Consider the following 22,175-nt stretch of genomic DNA (forward strand, 5'->3'; position numbering starts at 1 on the left):
AGTTGCTATCAGTTTTATTGAAGTTGGTTCACTTTTGTTTTAAGTTACTAAAAATTTCAGATTATTTCAGAAAAATAATGAGGAGACTTTTGAGGGGTTCATCGAGCCGAAGCTCAAAGGATAAACAAAATGAAGAAGCTCAGAGGCCCAAATATAATTTGCCTCGTACCGCGGAGATCTGGCCGTGTGAATGGCCTTCTGATAATTTCTTGAGAGAGGCCAGGATTTATGAGGATTTCTATTCATTGATTAAGAATGCTGGCCTCACCGACTTCGTCCGCGACCAACGTCCATAGTATCTCTTACTCACAAATACTTTTGTGCAAAACTTCTACTTTTTCCCTAAAGAGTCACCTCCTTCAGTAGAGTTTCATTTATATGACATTGTGAAGAAAATGCCATTGTCTGAATTTTGCGCAGTCTGCAACATACCTCCTGATGGTATCTTAGAGGAACCACCTCGTAAAGAGTTGGAACCATTTATTAACCTTATCTCTGTGGGAGAAAACAGGAAGGTTTCTAATGCAAGAATCACTAGCATACATTTTCTTGTGTTACGCTATTTTGCTTTATTTGCTAGTCAATGCTTGATTGGTCGTGGGAACTGTGGGAACCTTAGTGTTCCTGATATTATTATTCTGTTCCATGGTTTATACCGCGACAACACTGTCAGTATGGGCGGAATTATCGCTAGGCGGTTGAGTCTGAACCATACTAAAGGCCCCATCTTTGGAGGCATTTATGCTTCTCGTCTTGCTGCACACTTTAACATAGCTATTATGCATTATGAGAAAGAAGAAAAATTGCTGCCTAATGCTTATCTAGACCATAAGAGCATGATAGCTCATGATTTTCTTGTTAAGGACATGAATGGAGAGCTCAAATATAAGTTATACTTTGATAAACATTATCCTGAAACTATTACGCTGCCTGCTCCTTCTTTGTTTAATTTTGTAGGACCCTACCTCGTTACGTGGGCTTCCGTCCAAGCTTACAAGAATCCTGCACCAGCCCCGGAATAGGAACCACAAGATGAGCCTCCATGACAATCTGTTTATTCTTGGGATCCAGAGATGACTGTCAGCCAGTGGCAGTCAGAGTCTTCTTCTTCATCACAGTATGATCCCAACTATTCTTCGTCGCAGTACGACCCCAGCTACACCTACGGGTATCCGCCAGGCTATCCCTGGCAATAGACCAACTTAGTCCAAAAGCCTAAGCTTGGGGGAGTACGTATTTCTCACCGACATTACATTTATGCTGACACACACTCATTACTAGATGTCGGTGCTCATACTCTTTCACTGTAATATCCATACTAGTTTATTTTCTTTTTCCTGCTTTCTTCTTGTGTGTTTGTTAAACCTTAAGAAAAACCAAAAAAAATTAGTAGTAGTTTATTTTTCTGCTGTAGTAGTAATAATTAAAAAGAAAACCCAAAAATATTTCTCGTTCTTCTTTTGCTTGTTGGGAGCTTTCCCGTGTAAAGAGTTTTATTTCTTTTCTTTTTCTTTGGGGGTCAGTAGGAGAAGACCATAATTAAATTGTTGAAGTGGCTCTTATATGCATTATTGTTGATTTAACCAAGAGCCCATATTTCCTTGTCTTCTCTTGTTTATTGAATGCTCGCGGATTCCAGCTTAGTCCAATGCACGTGCACTCTTATTATTATTCACATCGTTCGGTCGTGCAAGTGAAAGGCAATTATGATGATATATGATGAGTTGACTCAGATGAGAAAAGCTGGTATGAACTCGACCTCTTTTGTTTTTGTAAATATGATGAGCCCCTCGTTCTTGATTCAGCTTATTATGAATAAACATGTTTGCAATGACAATTAGAGATCATAGTTGCTTGTGCCATGCTTGATTAGCTATGAGTTATAATGATTTACCTTGTGTGCCAACATGCTATTGAGATGATTATGATGTGGTATGATGGGGTGATATCGTCCTTTGAATGATTTAAGTGACTTGACTTGGCACATGTTCACGCATGTAGTTGAAACAAATCAACATAGCCTTCACGATATTTATGTTGATGGTGGATTATATCCTACTCATGCTTGCATCCAATGTTTATTAATTTTAATGCATGTACATGGCTATTGTCGCTCTCTAGTTGGTCGCTTCCCAGTCTTTTGCTAGCATTCACCTGTACTAAGCAGGAATACTGCGTGTGCATCCAATCCCTTAAACCCCAAAGTTATTCCAGATGAGTCCACTATACCTTCCTATATGCGGTATCTACATGCCGTTCCAAGTAAATTTGTATGTGCCAAACTCTAAACCTTCAAATAAACATTTTGTTTTGTATGCTCGAATAGCTCATGTATCAACCAAGGTTGTCCTTATCTTCCATGTTAGGTGGGTTATTCTCAAGAGGGGTGGACTCCGCTCCTCACTCACGAGAAAATGGCTGGTCACCGGGATGCCCAGTCCCATGCTTTATGCAAACTAAATCAAAATTAATTGCAAACAAAACTCCCCCTGAGACCTGATGTATGTTGGAGACACTCGTTGTTTCGAGCAAGTCATGGATTGATGCTTGTTGGTGGAGGGGGAGTATAAACTTTACCATTCTGTTTGGGAACCCCCTATAATGTGTTTAGCATGGAAGATATCGCCATGCCTTAGTTGCTACGTTGACAATGGAAGTATACCACTCAAAATACAATTTATATCTATTGCAAAAACGAGCTCTGGCACCTCTACAAATCCCTGCTTCCCTCTACGAAGGGCCTATCCATTTACTTTTATGTTGAGTCATCACCCTCTTATTAAAAAGCACTAGCTGGAGAGCACAGCTGTCATTTGCATTCATCACTATTAATTTATATTGGGTGTGACTATGGTTGGATCTCTTTTACCATGAATTACAATGTCTAGTCAGTCCGTGATCTTTAAAGGTGCTCTGCATTTATGTTTTGCGGTCTCAGAAAGGGCTAGCGAGATACCATCTTGTTATATCATATTATGATTGTTTTGAGAAAGTGTTGTCATCCGAGATTTATTATTATGGCTTGCTAGTTGATTATGCTATTGATATGAGTAATTATGAGACCTGAGAATTATTGCAAATGTGGTTAGTTATGATCTCTGCTGAAAACTTGAATACTGGCTTGACATAGTTACAACAACAAGAGCAAACAGAGTTTGTAAAAGTCTTCTTCTTTCTTTCAGTTTGTCAACTGAATTGGTTGAGGACAAGCAAGGGTTTAAACTTGGGGGAGTTGATACGTCTCCGTCGTATCTACTTTTACAAACACTTTTGCCCTTGTTTTGGACTCTAACTTGTATGATTTGAATGGAACTAACCCGGACTGACGCTGTTTTCAGCAGAATTGCCATGGTGTTGTTTTATGTGCTGAAAACAAATATTCTTGGAATGACCTGAAACTCCACGGAACATCTTAGAAAAAATAATAAAAAATCCTCGCCAAAGATGAAGACCAGGGGGCCCACACCCTGTCCACGAGGGTGGGGGCGCCCCCCCTACCTCGTGGGCCCCTTGGATGCCCTCCGACACCAACTCCAACTCTATATATTTGCTTTTGGAGAGAAAAAAACCAGAGAGAAGAAATCATCGCGTTTTACGATACGGAGCCGCCGCCAAGCGCTAAAACCTCTCGGGAGGGCTGATCTGGAGTCCGTTCGGGGCTCCGGAGAGGGGGATTCGTCGCCGTCGTCATCATCAACCATCCTCCATCACCAATTTCATGATGCTCACCGCCGTGCGTGAGTAATTCCATCGTAGGCTTGCTGGACGGTGATGGGTTGGATGAGATTTATCATGTAATCGAGTTAGTTTTGTTAGGGTTTGATCCCTAGTATCCACTATGTTCTGAGATTGATGTTGCTATGACTTTGCTATGCTTAATGCTTGTCATTAGGGCCCAAGTGCCATGATTTTAGATCTGAACCTATTATGTTTTCATGAATATAAGTGAGTTCTTGATCCTATCTTGCAAGTCTATAGTCACCTACTATGTGTTATGATCCGGCAACCCCGAAGTGACAATAATCGGGACCACACCCGGTGATGACCATAGTTTGAGGAGTTGATGTATTCACTATGTGCTAATGCTTTGCTCCGGTTCTCTATTAAAAGGAGGCCTTAATATCCCTTAGTTTCCAATAGGACCCCGCTGCCATAGGAGGGTAGGACAAAAGATGTCATGCAAGTTCTTTTCCATAAGCACGTATGACTATACACGGAATACATGCCTACATTACATTGATGAATTGGAGCTAGTTCTGTGTCACCCTATGTTATGACTGTTACATGATGAACCGCATCCGGCATAATTATCCATCACTGATCCGGTGCCTACGAGTTTTCCATATACTGGTTCTCGCTTATTTACTTTCCCACTGCTACTGTTACAATCACTACAAAATACCAAAAACATTACTTTTGTTGTCTTTACTTTTGTTGCCGCTACCACCACTATCATATTACTGTGCTACTAAACACTTTGCTGCAGATACTAAGTTTCCAGGTGTGGTTGAATTGACAACTCAGCTGCTAATACTTGAGAATATTGTTTGGCTCCCCTTGTGTTGAATCAATAAATTTGGGTTGAATACTCTACCCTCGAAAGCTGTTGCGATCCCCTATACTTGTGGGTTATCACGACCTTACTATACTTGAGCCATAGGCTCTTTTTATGTACATAATTATGACAATGTATATATTACGATCAATATAATAAATCGGAGCCTCAGCTAAAGCGGGGTCTCTATTGTTTTTACATCATATGTGTTTTCATGGAGGCTTCTCTTTACAAAGCGGAATTCTGTTGACCCAGCTTGTAAAGCCACACATATAAAAGGAAATCACTAGGGGGCTTGGTCATATCTGAACTTTAGCTACACCTCTTGATCGGTTTAGGGCCGAAGGGAAATCACTAGGGGGCTTGGTTGTATTCACACCATAGCTACACCTCTTGATAGGATTAAGGCCAAAAGGAAATTATGTGGGGCCAAAGAGTGTTGCACCAGCACAACTCAAACATGGGAACCCACCGAGCACAACTCAAATATTGCTTGGGGGCTCTTTGCTTCTCAAAGAACAAAGAGTCTGCACCCTTGCAATAGGCTATCAAGCCAGGCTTGGAAGCTAGGTGTATTCACCTAAAACCCCGGGTTATCCTGCCTCTTTAAGTAAGCCACCCCGTCCAGGTAAACCTGGTATGACCCGTCGAACGTTTGACAAGTCAATCTCATAGACCTGAACTTGTCAAAGTTAAAATGATGATTGGTTAAAGATTGAGGTCCATCTTAAAAGGCTTTGTAAAATGGTTTAACTCAGTGGCCTGGCAGCCCATGAAAAGCCTCGATTTAGGGCCTGGCGGCCCATGAAAAGCCTCGCATTTTCTTCTTGTATTCTTTTGCAAAGTTTTTTTCCTTCTCTTTTGATAAAATTCATAAGTATTTTTTGATAACCCGACGTTTATTATAACCCGGCGTGGCTTACAATGCTAAATTGTTAGTGCATGATCAGTTATAATCCGGCTTTTATTGTTCCGGTCTGGTTTTCGACTACAAGTCACCAGTATTATACAACCGGTGTTTATCATAACCCGGTACGGTTTTATCGTAAACCGGCAAAACCTGGAAGGAGTCATCTATACTCCAGATTGGTGTTATCACCCTTTTTATACTAACCATGGGTCAAATAACGAGGTAACAAATATTCTTTATTTTATATCTGACTGTTTTTAAAACAGCCTTGGCTTTACACCTAGGCTATATGTTTGGGCATCATGACCCGTCCAGCGGTAAACCGCCAGGACCTTTCAATCTCTTGTATGTAGGAACAAGTTAAAATACAGCCACTGCGGATTATGCATATAATAAAGATCCCAAAAGCATGGCGAGTTATCAGTATCAAGAAAAATAAGTATGCTCGATGGCATAACAGACAAGTGTTTGAACTAGCCTATTACAAGGCGTTTTAATGCCCACACTGGATAATTGTTTCAGTAAATAATGGTAGGTTGCGACAGACTAAACCGGCCTCCAGTTCAGGATTCATCACCAGGACGACTTGAAGATTGAGGGTCATCTTGAGTCGGTGCATCCTCCTCCTCTCTACCCATTGGCTGGTAATCAATCGTTGTCCAATCGATTCCAGTTAAAGCTTGGAACACGGCTTCTTCACTTATAAGGCTGGAAGGATCAATGTCAGGGGCATAAGTGTGCTTACGAATTTGGCGGAACAAGATCTTCTACATCATGTGTTGGCGCAGGATATCTTTTCTGGTCAGCGTCATAAACCGGCTGGTAATGAGACAGATTTGTTTCATCCGCCAATTTGCTTGCTATGGGTCGCAGTTCCCTTGTCAGCCTTCGAAGATCATCATTATTGAATTCTGAACCGTCTTCCTTCACGCCGTGATAGCCTTGTCCAATATCTGCCTATTCAAGATCTGGAATCCATGCCTTGGCCCGGATTAGCGCAGTTAGCGCGCCTGACCTTGCAGCTGATCTTTTGAGTTCATCCAACCGGGCAGACAACATTGACAACTTCTCGATGGTTTGTTTTATTAGTGTTGGAGGAGGCCTGTTATAAGAAGCAGTGCAAATATCCCGTTCGGATCCGGAATACAGCTGCTCTATCAAAGTATAGGCGGCCTTTAGCTTCATCCGCATGTCAGAGCCCAGATGGGTAATGCGGGTCCCTGTGACATTGCAAACATCAGTAAACCGGTAATTGATACGGTTAAATGAATTGGAAAACATCAGTTGAGGATACTTACCAAATACAGCAGAGGTCATAGCGTTTATTTGCCGCTTTAAAGCGGTTAGTTCTTCAACCACCGGTTTAAGGGCCGCTTCTGCGTCTTCGGCCCTATTTGCTAAAGCGGCCTTTTCTGTCTCCCAATCTGCACGTTCCTTCTTGAAGGTTTCCTTCAGCTTTTCCATGGATGTTAAGGCATTGGGAAGTTCTTCCTTGGCCTTAGAAGCCTCCGCTTGCTAAGATTTAATGTTCTCTTGAAGATCAACGGTTTGGGCATCCTTTTTGCTCAGCTCAGCCTATAAAGGAAAGACATATCATCAATGGGTTGTATATATTTGAAGTACCCAACGTATAACAAGTTATGCACTTTGCACTTGGGGGCTAATGCCTACTCGCTTCGTTCTAGAAAATCATTTCAAGTCCCAAGTGTAATGCAAGCATGATTCTTGGCACTTGGGAGCTAATGTACATCTGCTCAAAGTAACAGTGCTTAAAGTCCCGGTTCACCTTGAAAAGATAAACCGGCCCTTAGGGACTACACAGGCAAAAGTTACAAGATTACATCACTAAAGTACCGGTTCATTTTTTTAAAAGGGATCAACCGACCCGTGGAGGATAAGTATGCAGGGTCGTGGTATTATGAAGTCCCGGTTTTCAATTACTATCATAAACCGGCCCTTGGGAGCTACTGGAAATAGTACTTAAGATTGGACTTAAGAGAGCAAAGGACTTGTGATTACCTCATAACGTTCCTTCATCAAGTTCACTAAACCGGCTTTGTAGTCACGGTTTGTGTACAAGCGGTTTAGAAGACCAGAATGGAGTTCCTGGGCGTTAAGGTTCGCATAGCTTGATAAATCGGTGCTCCATTTGCCTTTCTCCATGGCAGCACGTTCTTGTTTGGCGTTATGTTTTGCTAATACAATAGGATGGCCAGGGGAGGCGTGGCCAACGCCAGTAATGATAACTTCATCTTCCTTATCACCAGCAGTCTTTGGTGGAGTTGGTGGAATAGCAGTAGCCTTAACCGGACTAGACGGTCCATCGTTAGTACGGACTGGACTCACCGGTTTATCAGCTTGCACTGTGGTATCAACGTCTGCTTGTTCTGTAAAGACATGATTTGGGGGTGGCAGGTCATCAAACGTGGCGTCAACAGTTGCTCTCTCCGCTTCTGAAATTGTCTCCGGTTCAACTGACACATGATCATCAGACGGTTTGTCTACACGACCCTACTTACTGGGTCTGGCCTTGGCCCTGAAATAGAACGACATACATATTAGTATAGCATATAAGTGTAAAGCGTCAAAAAGAGACAGCTTAAGGCATTTACCCAGGGACGGTCTTGAGGGGTGGAAGCTGTGTGGCAGTTGATTCGCCGGATGATGAAGGTGGCGTTCCCTAATAATTCGAATCGGACGGATTAAGAGGCTGTCGGAAATAACCCACCTTGGGGCAAGAAGTATTGGAAGTATTGGAGACCTCAGTTTGGCGCTTCCGAACCGGAGTATTTGGCAGACCGGTTGAAGTGATTACTTGGCCACTATGACGGGTTGTGCGGTGTGCTTCGTGTTGCTACTTCTTCAATATAAAGTTTGGGTCCAAGTAAGCTAGGGGTGAGAAAATCTTACTTTCCGTATTGCTTGACGGATTTTTTGTGTTGGCAGAGGGTCTGAACCGAAGGAAAGGATAATTACCTATGTGTCGTTAGCTTGGCTGCCCTTGGCGTCATCCTGATAAATATCATTGTCAATGAGGTGTATGAAAAGTGAACCAAGAGAATCAAGTTCTAACTCTACATCCGGTTCATCAGGGTCATCATCAAGCTCTAAACCGATTGGTTCAGTTGCCTTCCTCTTAGCAGATTTCTTGACGGCCTTCGTTTTTTGACGAGGAGCCTTAACCATTTTATCCCGAGGTTTCTTTTTCCAGAACGGATCATCACATTGTTTAAAAGATGAGCAGAGGATATTAAAAGTTGCACAGTTAAAAAATATCAGGTATCAAGCGGAAGCAAAACAACTCTTACAGTGGGCGGTTTGTTCTGTGTATAAAAGGGACTTAGCCTAGTCTTGCTACAGACGGCTTCCGGTTCATTCAGCATTTTCTTGACAGACTCAGTAACTTCATCATCTATTTGCTGAATGTCAATATGACGTTGGGAGTCTTTTACGTCACCGATATACTCGCACATTAAACCGGAGCGACGACTTAATGGCAAGATACTCCAGGATATCCAGCAACGAACAAAGTCCACACATGTTAAATTGTTGGCCATGAAAGCTCTAAGCTTGGCGAGTTGTGGTGCATACGAGGCCCGTTCCTTGTCACTTAGTCATTACGGAAGCGGATTAGTGTTGGCAAGCCGGTGAGCATGGTAACCCGACAGAGGGTTCTCATCTTCAGGAGAGGTGTCCTTGCAATAGAACCAAGTCTGATTCCACTCATTTGGGTGACTATGAAGTTTGGCGTGAGGAAAACTAACATCCTTCCTTTTCTGAATGGAGACGCCACCAAGTTCAGTATTGGGCCCGTCTACGAATTCAGTGCGACGGTTTAAATGGAAGAAATCCCAGAACAGCTCGACGGTCGGCTCTTCTTGTAGATAGGCTTCACAAAACACCTAAAAGTTGCAGATATTGGATACATAGTTGGGTCCAATGTCTTGAGGGTGGATCTGAAAGCTGGCAAGTACATCTCGGAAAAACTTGGATCTGGGCGGTTTAAAACCACGGCCCATATGATCAGCAAACACTACTACTTCGGCATCTCTGGGGGTAGGAGGATTTTCTGGACCGGGAACTCGCCACTGGATTTCATTCTTCTTTGGTAAGGTGCCAATTTTGACACATCCATTCAGTTGCTCCTCAGTAACCCGGGAAGGGACCTAGTTACAGGAATAGAATTGTTTGGCCATTGCAAGTGAAGAGCTGGAAAAGATTACTACTGGTTTATGATTCATAATGACAATACATAAAGTACAACAGGTTGAGGAAAAAGGAAATCAAGCATGTAGAATTGTTAAACCGGAGGCAGCTATAAACCGCCTACGATAGAGCATTTATAAATGGTAAAGCAGTGAGCGGTTTACAAGGGGACTAATGGCATATGAAAGATTACTTTCTACAAGGATAAACCGCCTATGCAGATAAGGAAGACACAGATCTAAAGCAGGAATGACTAAGTGAGGAAAAACAGGTTTCACAAGTTTGCATTGGAATTTTGGATCTACCGTAAGTCAGAAAAAGAAAAAATATCTAGACCTAAAAAAGTTTGGTCCTGAAGCAGTTCACAAAAGGTCCAAACCAAGTTCTACGTGTTTAAAGTTTGGTTTGATGGCGGAGATAAGGAATATCATAGTTACTGCACGGAACGCGTCAAGCCTGAGGTCTGCTATCTATGGACTGACAAAGAACATGAAGAGAGAACCATGAACCTGTATGAACTCTAAGTGGATCTACATAGGAGAGAAGGGAGAGACTTACAGTGACTGTTGAAGTAGCGGAGGTGCGCCGCGTCTTTCTGGTGCGATCAGGTCGATGCAGCGGCCAATGGTGAGGCAGAGGTGAAGCTCGACGACAGCGGCGGCGCTCGGGTGCAGGGGCGTCGCGAGGAAGAAGAATAGATAGAGAGGCAAAGGAAATAAAGGGAAAGGGGTCCTCAGCCCTATTTATAAGGGTAAAGACATAAGCGACAGGCTCGGGAATCGAGGAGCCCAAATAAATGGATATATAACGAGGTTGTCGTTTCGATTGTTGGATGCTCATAAATGAAAGGGTATCTTCGACTTTAAATGAACAGATGACATCATGGCAGTTTACTAAAAATCTGGAGGATGACGTCATGACGGTTTACAAGATCTATGTGGAGGTGCAAAGGGAGGAATTCTTCTAACTGTTGAAGATTGACATGAACAAATTCAAATCAATCTGGGGCCAAATGTTGGGGATATTACTACTGGACATACACCAGCCAGGAGAGGCCGGGTTATCCTCATGATGATTATCTTATTTGAAGCCCATGAAGATATGAATGATGGCGCTTCATGAAGGCCCAAGGCCCAAAGGCGGGTTAAGGCCTGTAGATGTAAACCGACATTGATGTATACATGTATGATAAGTTAGGAGTAGAGACCAAGCCGGAGATGTTTATGATCCGGCCTCGGGACTCTGTAAACCGGCGGGCCTCGACCTATGTATATAAAGGGATGACCCGACGGCGGTTTAGGGACAACACACAACAACTCGAGACCTAGGCAAAGCGGATTCGCTCCCTGGTCATCGAAACCCTAGCAATTCCATCACAACTAGAGTAAGCTTTTACCTTCATCGTAAGGGGCCGAACCAGTATAAAACTCTCGCGTCCTTTGTCTGCTTTAACCCCTTTAAGCTAACCCGTAGCGATGTCTCCACGACTAAGTCCTTTCACAAGGACATCTGCCGTGACAAAACCACGGCAATACTGGCCTGCCTAGTGCGCGGCCGCCGTTCGCATTTTCCGCAGAAATCAAGGCTTTCTTAAGTATTTCAAAGGCTTGTACACAATCATCATAAAAAACAGACGGAACATCTTATTGCAAAAGATTAGTAAGAGGCCTAGAAATTTTGGAGAAGTCTTTAAAAAGTCTCGTATAGAAACCAACATGACCAAGGAAACTTCTTATACCTTTGATATCTTTAGGACACAACATTTTTTCAATAGCATCAACTTTAGCTTTATCAACTTCAATACCTCTTTCGGAGATTTTATGCCCCAAGACAATACCTTCATTAACCATAAAGTGGCACTTCTCCCAATTCAAGACAAGATTAGTTTCTTCATATCTCTGGAAAACTCGATCAAGGTTGCTGAAGCAATCATCAAAAGAAGTTCCATAAACGGAAAAATCATCCATGAAAACCTCAACAATATTTTCACAAAAGTTAGAGAATATAGTAGTCATACATCTTTGAAAGGTAGCAGGTTCATTGCATAAACCAAAAGGCACACGTCTATAAGCAAAGGTACCGAAAGGGCAAGTAAAAGTAGTTTTTTTCTTGATCCTCTGGTAACACGGGTATTTGGGAAAAAACAGAATAACCATCTAGGAAGCAAAAATGTGTATGTTTGGATAGTCTTTCTAGCATTTGATCAATAAAAGGTAGAGGATAATGATCTTTCCTAGTAGCTTTGTTCAACTTTCTAAAATCAATAACCATTCTATAACCTGTGACAATTCTTTGCAGAATCAATTCATTTTTATCATTAGGAACAACGGTAACACCTCCCTTGTTAGGGACACAATGAACATGACTTACCCATCGTCTATCAGCAACATGATAAATTATACCTGCTTCCAGAAGCTTTAGTATTTCATTTCTTACCACTTATTTCATTTTTGGATTCAAGCATCGCTGGTGACCTACAATAGGTTTAGCATCAGGTTCCATATTAATTTTGTGCTGACATAGAGTGGGACTAATGCCCTTAAGATCACCCAGAGTATATCCAATAGTTGCACGGTGCTTCTTCAGAGTTTTCAATAATTTCTTTTCTTCATGCTCGGAAAGGTTAGCACTAATAATAGGATATATCTTTTTCTCATCAGATAAGCATATTTCAGAGTATCAGGTAATTGTTTAAGATCAAACACAGGGTCACTCTTGGGTGGTAGAGGATCTCCAAGAGTTTCTAGAGGTAAATTGTGTTTCAAAACAGGCATCTGTTTAAAGAGAATCATATCTAATTCCCTTCTTTCATTCATAAACATATCATTTTTATGGTCTAGAAAATATAGTTCTAAATGATCAATAGGAGGCACAAAAATAGAAGCAAGACCTATAATTTCATCTTTACTAGTCAATTCCTTATCATGGAGTTGTCTACAAAATTTGGAGAAATTAAACTCATGAGACACATCCCTAAAACTTATAGTAACAGTTTCTTTCTCACAATCTATTTTGGCATTAACAGTGATCAATAAAGGCCTACCAAATATAATGGGACAAAAATCATCTTGTGGGGAACCAAGAACTAGAAAATCACCAGGGTATTTTATTTTCCCACACAATACTTCAACATCTCTAACAATCCCAATTGGTGATATGGTATCTCTATTAGCAAGCTTAATAGTGACACCAATATCTTCTATTTCAGCAGGTGCAAGATCACTCATAATTTCTTGATATAAAGTAAAGGGAATTGCACTCATAGTAGCACCCAAATCACATAAACCATGATAACAATGATCTCCTATTTTGACATAAACAACAAGCATGCCAACAACAAGTCTATGTTTATCTTTATTATCGGGTCTAGCGGTTCTAGCAGCTTCATCATAGAAATAAATAGCATGCCCATAAATATTATCGACCAAGAGATCTTTAACCATAGCAATCCTAGGTTCAACTTTAACTTGTTTAGGGGGTGTAGGTGTCCACATGAACCATGATAACATAACCAAGCTTAGACCTCGCTTGTCCTCAAGCGGAAGCCGAAATTGATAGTCATGTCCACATGTTTAGAGATAGAGGTGTCGATAAAATAAAATACGGACAAGAAGGCATCATAATCATCTTTAGAACAACAACATATATTGTCATATAATTTCTTATGCTAAAGTAACAGTTTGTTCACAAGGTAAAGTATGAAACAAGAACTTTATTGAAAGCTAACAAACTATGATCTCAGTCATTGAAGCAATTGCAATTTATTATAATATCGGAAAGAGTCAAATGTAAGAGCTTTTCAGCAAGTTCACATACTCAACTATCATTTAGTCTTTTATAATTGCTAACACTCACGTGATACTTATGTGATCAAAGTTTCAATCGGACACAAAGAAAGATAGGGGCTTATTACTTTGACTCTCAACCTTTTACCTCAAGGGTAATGTTAACAATAATAATTTATGAATGTCTACAACCGAGTGGATATATATATATGGATCTTCCCCAATATATAGTGCTTGCCAAAAATAAAAAGTGTAAAAAGGAATAGGTGATGATCACCATGACTCTTGCATAAAGGTAGAAGGCCTCCTGCCGGCTCCCTGTCTCGCGCGCTGGCCCCGCCCATGCCATGGGTATGGGACGACAGCGAGGCCCGCCGCAAACGGCGTCTCGACGACCGCTGGGACCCCTCCCGCCCTTCCCTAGACGCCCTACACCATGAGGATGATCTTCGCTGGGAGCTTCATGACCGCGACGAACATCAGTCTTAGGGCCATGATGACCGCCGTGACGAGCGGCGCTCGCCGGGTCGCTCGGAGTGGAGGGGCCAGTCATGCTCTCCCCCTCCCATGACTGGTGACTGGCGCGTGGCTCGCCAGCGCTCCCCCTCCCCGGCACATCATCGCGAGCGGAGCCCCTCTCCCCCCAGGCTAGCCCGCCCCCTTGATACGTCTCCAACGTATCTACTTCTCCAAACACTTTTGCCTTTGTTTTGGACTCTAACTTGCATGATTTGAATGGAACTAACCCGGACTGACGCTGTTTTCAGCAGAATTACCATGGTGTTATTTATGTGCAGGAGCAAACGTTCTCGGAATGACCTGAAACTTCACGGAGACCTTTTCAGAAAAAAAAGAAAAATACCCGATGAAGGCCAGGGGGGCACCACCTTGCCACGAGGGTGGGGGCGCGCCCCCCTACCTCATGGGCCCCTTGTTGCCTCTCCGACTCCAACTCCACCTCCATATATTGAGTTTCGGAGAGAAAAAAATCAGGGAGAAGAAATCATCGCGTTTTACGATACGGAGCCGCCGCCAAGCCCTAAAACCCTCAGGAGGGCTGATCCGGAGTCCGTTCGGGGCTCTGGAGAGGGGAATCCATCGCCATCGTCATCATCAACCATCCTCCATCACCAATTTCATGATGCTCACCACCTTGCGTTAGTAATTCCATCGTAGGCTTGCTGGACGGTGATGGGTTGGATGGGATCTATCATGTAATCGAGTTAGTTTTGTTAGGGTTTGATCCCTAGTGTCCACTATGTTCTGAGATTGATGTTTCTATGACTTTGCTATGCTTAATGCTTGTCATTAGGGCCCGAGTGCCATGATTTCAGATCTGAACCTATTATCCTTTCATCAATATATGAGTGTTCTTGATCCTATCTTGCAAGTCTATAGTCACCTATTATGTGTTATGATCCGTTAACCCCGAAGTGACAATAGTCGGGATACTTATCGATGATGACCGTAGTTTGAGGAGTTCATGTATTCACTATGTGTTAATGCTTTGTTCTGGTTCTCTATTAAAAGGAGGCCTTAATATCCCTTAGTTTCCGTAAGGACCCCGCTGCCACGGGAGGGTAGGACAAAAGATGTCATGCAATTTCTTTTCCATAAGCACGTATGCCTATATTCAGAATACATGCCTACATTATATTAGTGAACTGGAGCTAGTTCTGTGTCACCCTAGGTTATGACTGTTACATGATGAACCGCATCCGGCATAATTCTCCATCACCGATCCATTGCCTACGAGCTTTCCATATATTGGTCTCCACTTATTTACTTTCCCGTTGCTATTGCTATCATCACTACAAAATACCAAAAACATTACTTTTACTATTGTTACCTTTTGCTACCGTTATCCCCACTATCATATTCCTTTGCTACTAAACACTTTGCTGCAGATATTAAGTTTCCAGGTGTGGTTGAATTGACAACTCAGCTGCTAATACTTGAGAATATTCTTTGGCTCCCATTGTGTCGAATCAATAAATTTGGGTTGAATACTCTACCCTCAAAAACTGTTGCGATCCCCTATACTTGTGGGTTATCACCCCTCCCCATGAGCTCAACCCCAGCAGCCCGCAGCCTTGTCCTGGAAATACGTGCCGCCCCACGCCTCAAACTCCTTTGGTGCGCCTGCTCCTGGCGGTGATGGCGGTGGTGTGAATCGGGGCCGCCAAAGTCCGAATAAGAAGAAGAAGAGAAGGGGACATGCCCGGGCTCCTCCCAACCCGACGGCACCTGCAGTGGCTTCCTCAGGGCCTGCTAACGCCCCCCGTCCTGTCTTCGGGATGCCCCACACCCCTTGCTTAAATTGTGGGGTGGCCTGACACTCTCAGATCTCCTGGGTCAACCCCCCATGCTGCTAAATTTGCAAGGATCTGTCTCACCCTGCTCTGCTGTGCCCGGAGAATCCTATTGCCGAGGACTTGATGATGTATGGCCACGGGATTGAGGGGTTGGGGTTCTTGCACATTGAGGTTCCGGACATTCCCCTCCCCATCCCCTCCCTCCAGGCGATCGTCACGGTGGTGGATGGAGTGGCCTCCCCCAAGATGATTGAGGCCGAGCTCAACCACCTCTACCGCCGACAATGGGATTGGCACGTTACTCCCACCTTTGGGGACACGTTTACCGTGGTCTTCCCCAATGCTCTGAGCCACGGGTACGCCACACGCAGCGACCAGATCACCCTCGCCTCAACAAGCTCATCGTCGACATCACCGAGCCGATACTTGACCCCAAGGCGGTCGCAGTCCTGGACACGACCTAGATACATTGTACGTCCGAGCGAGTTATTCGCAACATGTCTCGGATCCTCAGCAAGGTGGTGGTGGTCGACGAGTTGTCCCTTCACAAGGAGGAAGAGGTCCAGGTCAAACTCAAGTGCCTCGACTCCTCCAAGCTTCGTGCCACAATTAGGGTCTTCTTCAATGACCAGGGCTTCGACCTCCGCACTGCTCCCGAGCCACCCAACCATGTGGGTCGGCCCCGCTACTCCGACAACGCCCCCCTGATACATCCATTTTGCATCATGTTTCCTTGCTGTTATTTATAATGTTTTTATCCATAATAATGCTTTTTGGAGTAATTCTAATGCCTTTTCTCTCATAATTTACAAGGAACACATGAAGAGGGAGAATTTGGCAGTTGGAAATCTGGACCTGCAAAAGCTATGTCAGGCCACCTATTCTACACAACTCCAAATGAGATGAAACTTTACGGAGAATTTTTATGAATTATTTGAGGAATATTGGAGCCAATAAACACCATAGGGGGGCCACCAGGTGGGCACAACCCACCTGGGCGCGCTAGGCCCCCAGGTGCGCCCTGGTGGGTTGTGGCCTCCTCGGCCCACCTCCGGTACCAATCTTCTGGTATATAAGTGGTTTTGACCTAGAAAAAATAAAGAGAGGACTTTCGGGATGAAGCGCCACCGCCTCGAGGAGGAACTTGGGCAGGAGCACTTTTGCCCTCCAGTGGAGTGATTCTGTCGGGGGAACTTCCCTCCCGGAGGGGGAAATCATCGTCATCATCACCACCAACAACTCTCCCATCTTGGGGATGGCAATCTCCATCAACATATTCACCAACATCATCTCCTCTCAAACCCTAGTTCATCTCTTGTATTCAATCTTATTACCGGAACTATAGGTTGGTGCTAGGGGGTGACTAGTAGTGTTGATTACATCTTGTAGTTGATTACTATATGGTTTATTTGGTCGAAGATTATATGTTCCGATCCATTATGCATATTAATACCCCTCTGATCATTAGCATGTTTATGGTTTGTGAGTATTTACCTTTGTTCTTGAGGTCACCGGATAAATCATGTTGCAAGTAATCATGTGAATTTGATATGTGTTCGATATTTTGATGGTATGTATATTTTTATTCCCTTAGTGGTGTCATGTGAATGCCGACTACATGACACTTCACCATATTTGGGCCTAAGTGAATGCATTGTGGAGTAGCAAATAGATGATGGGTTTCGAGAGTGATAGAAACTTAAACCCCAGTTTATGCGCTATTCCGTAAGGGACCGATTGGATCCTAGAGTTTAATGCTATGGTTAGCATTTATTCTTAATACCTTTCTCATAGTTGCGGATTCTTGTGGGAGGGTTAAACATAAGTAGGAGGTTTGTTCAAGTAAGAACATCACCTAATCACCGGTCCACCCACATATCAAATTATCAAAGTAGCGAACACAAATCAAACCAACATGATGAAAGTGACTAGATGAAATTCCCGTGTACCCTCAGGAATGCTTTGCTTATTATAAGAGACCGTTTTGGCCTGTCCTTTGCCTCAAAAGGATTGGGCTACCTTGCTGCACACTTGTTACTATTATCGTTACTTGCTCGTTAGAAATTATCTTGCTATCAAACTACTCGCTACTTACAGTTTCAGCACTTGCAGACATCACCTTACTGAAAACTACTTGTCATTTCCTTCTGCTCCTCGTTGGGTTCGACACTCTTACTTATCGAAAAGAGATAAAATTGACCCCCTATACTTTTGCGTCATCAAGGCTATTTTCTGGCGCCGTTGCCGGGGAGTAAAGCGCCTTTGGTAAGTGGAATTCGGTAAGGAAACATTTATATACTATGCTGAAATTTATTGTCACTTGTTATGATGGAAAACAATCCTTTGAGGAGTTTGTTCAGGGTATCTTCACCTTGTCCGGAACCACAATTAGCAACTCCTCAACCTACTGCACCTACTAAAAATATTGAATACGAAATTCCTTCGGGTATGATAGAACAACTGCTAGCTAATTCTTATGCAGGAGATGGAACTGAACATCCTGGTATGCACTTGATATATGTGGAACAAATTTGTGGATTGTTTAAGCTTGCAGGTTTACCCAGGGATGAGGTGATGAGAAAGGTTTTCCCTTTATCTTTGAAGGGAAAAGCATTGGCATGGTATAGGCTATGCGATGATATTGGATCATGGAATTGGAATCATTTGAAATTGGAGTTCCACCAAAAAAATATCCTATGCATCTAGTTCATCGTGATCGGAATTATATATATAATTTTTGGCCTCGTGAAGGAGAAAGTATCGCTCTAGCTTGGGGGAGGCTTAAGTCAATGTTATATTTATGCCCCAATCATGATCTCTCGAGAGAAATTATTATTCAGAACTTTTATGCTCGGCTTTATCGTAATGATCAAACCATGCTTAATACTTCTTGCGCTGGTTCATTTATGAAGAAGACTATTGAATTCCAGTGGGATCTTTTGGAAAGAATTAAACTCAACTCTGAAGATTGGGAACTCGATGAAGGTAAAGAGTCATGTATTAAGCTTAAGTATGATTGTGTTAAATCTTTTATGGATACCGATGCTTTTCAAAAGTTTAGCACTAAATATGGACTTGACTCTGAGATAGTAGCCTCCTTTTGTGAATCATTTGCTACTCGTGTTGAACTCCCTAAAGAGAAGTGATTTAGATATCACCCACCTATTAAAGAAGAAATTAAAGAACCAGGACTAGTTAAAGAAGAAACTATACTTTACAATGTTGATCCAGTTGTTCCTTCTGCTTATATTGAGAAACCCCCTTTTCCTATTAGGATAAAGGAGCATGCTAAAGTTTCAACTGTGGTTAACAAAAGCTATGTTAGAACACCTAAACCTGATGAACAAATTAAAGTAGAACATAGTGTTGCTATGGTTAAAGATCTCTTGGAAGAAGATATGGATGGGCATGTTATTTACTTCTGTGAAGAAGCTGCTAGAATTGCTAAACCTGATGGAAAAGATAAACATAGACATGTTGTTGGCATGCCTGTTATTTCAGTTAAAATAGGAGATCACTGTTATCATGGTTTATGTGACATGGGTGCTAGTGTGAGTGCTATTCCTTACACTCTATATCAAGAAATTATAAAGGACATAGCAGCTGCTGAGTTAGAAGACATAGATGTTACTATTAAACTTGCTAATAGAGACACCATATCACCTTGTGGGATTATTAGAGATGTTGAAGTCTTGTGTGGCAAAATAAAATATCCTACTGATTTTCTTGTTATTGGTACCCCGCAAGATGACTTCTGTCCCATTATATTTGGTAGACCGTTCTTGAACACACTTAATGCTAGGATAGATTGCAAGAAACAAACTGTGGGTGTTAGCTTTGGTGATGAGTCTCATGAGTTCAATTTTTCCAAGTTTAGTAGAAATCATCATGAAAAAGATTTGCCTAGTAAGAATGAATTAATTGGTCTTGCTTCTATTGCTATGCCACCTACTGATCCTTTAGAACAATACTTGCTAGACCATGAAAATGATTTACATATGCATGAAAGAAATGAAATAGATAAAGTTTTCTTTGAACAACGTCCTCTGCTTAAACACAATTTGCCTATTGAAACTCTGGGAGGTCCTCCTCCACCTAAAGGTGATCCTATGTTTGAATTAAAACAGTTGCCAGACACTTTGAAATATGCTTATCTTGATGAAAAGAAGATATATCCTGTTATTATTAGTGCTAACCTTTCATAACATGAAGAAGAAAGATTATTGAAAGTTCTAAGGAAGCACCGGGCTGCTATTGGATATACTCTTGACGATTTAAAGGGCATTACTCCAACTCTATGTCAGCACAAAATTAATATGGAACCTAGTGTTAAACCAGTTATTGATCACCAACATCGGTTAAATCCGAAGATGAAAGAGGTGGTAAGAACGAAAATATTAAAACTTCTGGAAGCAGGTATAATTTATCCTATAGCTGATAGTAGATGGGTAAGTCATGTTCATTGTGTCCCTAAGAAAGGAGGTATTACTGTTGTTCCTAATGATAAGAATGAACTCGTTCCACAAAGAATTGTTACAGGTTATAGAATGGTAATTGATTTTAGAAAATTAAATAAAGCTAATAGAAATATCATTACCCTTTGCCTTTTATTGATCAAATGCTTTCTAGATGGATATTCTGGCTTTTCACAAATACCTGTTTCTCAACCTGATCAAGAAAAGACCACTTTTACTTGTCCATTTGGAACCTATGCTTATAGACGTATGCCTTTCGATTTATGTAATGCACCTGCAACTTTTCAAAGATGTATGACTGCTATGTTCTCTGACTTTTGTGAAAAGATTGTTGAGGTTTTCATGGATCACTTTTCTGTTTATGGGAAGTCTTTTGATGATTGTTTAAGCAATCTTAAGCGAGTTTTGCAGAGATGTGAACAAACAAATCTTGTCTTGAATTGGAAGAAGTGCCACTTTATGGTTAATGAAGGCAATGTCTTGGGTCATAAAATTTCTGAAAGAGGTATTGAAGTGGACCAAGCTCAGGTTGATGCAATTGAAAAAATGCCATGTTCTAAGGACGTCAAAGGTATTCGTAGTTTCCTAGGTCATGCTAGTTTCTATAGGAGATTTATCAAAGACTTTTCTAAAATTTATAGGCCTCTTACTAATCTTTTGCAAAAGGATATTCCTTTTGTTTTTGATGATGATTGTTTATAAGCCTTTGAAACACTCAAGAAAGCCTTAATATCTGCACCTATTGTTCAACACCTGATTGGAACTTGCCTTTTGGAATTATGTGTCATGCTAGTGATTATGCTGTTGGTGCTGTTCTAGGACAAAGAGTTGATAAGAAACTTAATGTTATTCATTATGTTAGTAAGACTCTAGACAATGCTCAAAGAAATTATGCTACTACTGAAAAAGAATTCTTAGCAGTTGTGTTTGCTTGTGATAAATTTAGACCTTAGATTGTTGATTCCAAAGTAACTGTTCACACAGACCATGCTGCTATTAAATATCTTATGGAAAAGAAACATGCTAAACCTAGACTTATTTGTTGGGTTCTCTTTTTACAAGAATTTATTTACATATCATTGATAGAAAAGGAGCTGAGAACCCCGTAGCTGATAACTTGTCTAGGCTTGAAAATGTGCTTGATGACCCACTTCCTATTGATGATAGTTTTCCTGATGAGAAGTTAGCTGCAATAAATGTTGCTAATGGTACTCCTTGGTATGCTGACTATGCTAATTACATTGTTGCTAAATATTTACCACCTAGCTTTACATACCAGCAAAAGAAAAAATTATTCTATGATTTAAGACATTACTTTTGGGATGACCCACATCTTTATAAAGAAGGGGTAGATGGTATTATTAGACGTTGTGTACCTGAGCATGAACAGGGACAAATCTTATGGAAATGTCACTCTGAGGCTTATGGAGGGCATCATGCTGGAGATGGAACTGCTCACAAGGTACTGCAATCAGGATTTTATTGGCCTACTCTTTTCAAGGATCCCGTAAGTTTGTCTCATCTTGTAATGAATGTCAGAGAATAGGTAATATCAGTAAGAGTCAAGAAATGCCTATGAAATATCCACTTGCTATTGAGCAATTTGATGTTTGGGGATTTGATTACATGGGACATTTTCCTTCCTCTAATGGGTATACACATATTTTGGTTGTTGTTTATTATGTTACTAATTGGGTTGAAGCTATTCCAACCAGTAGTGTTGATCACAACACCTCCATTAAAATGCTTAAGGAAGTTATTTTCCCAAGGTTTGGAGTCCCTATATATTTAATGACTGATGGTGGTTCACACTTTATTCATGGTGCTTTCCGTAAGATGCTTGCTAAGTATGATGTTAACCATAGAATTGCATCACCCTATCATCCTCAGTCTAGTTGTCAAGTTGAACTTGGCAATAGAGAAATAAAA

Source organism: Triticum aestivum, chromosome 1A, assembly GCF_018294505.1.
Source record: "Triticum aestivum cultivar Chinese Spring chromosome 1A, IWGSC CS RefSeq v2.1, whole genome shotgun sequence".
NCBI classification, from domain to species: domain Eukaryota; kingdom Viridiplantae; phylum Streptophyta; class Magnoliopsida; order Poales; family Poaceae; genus Triticum; species Triticum aestivum.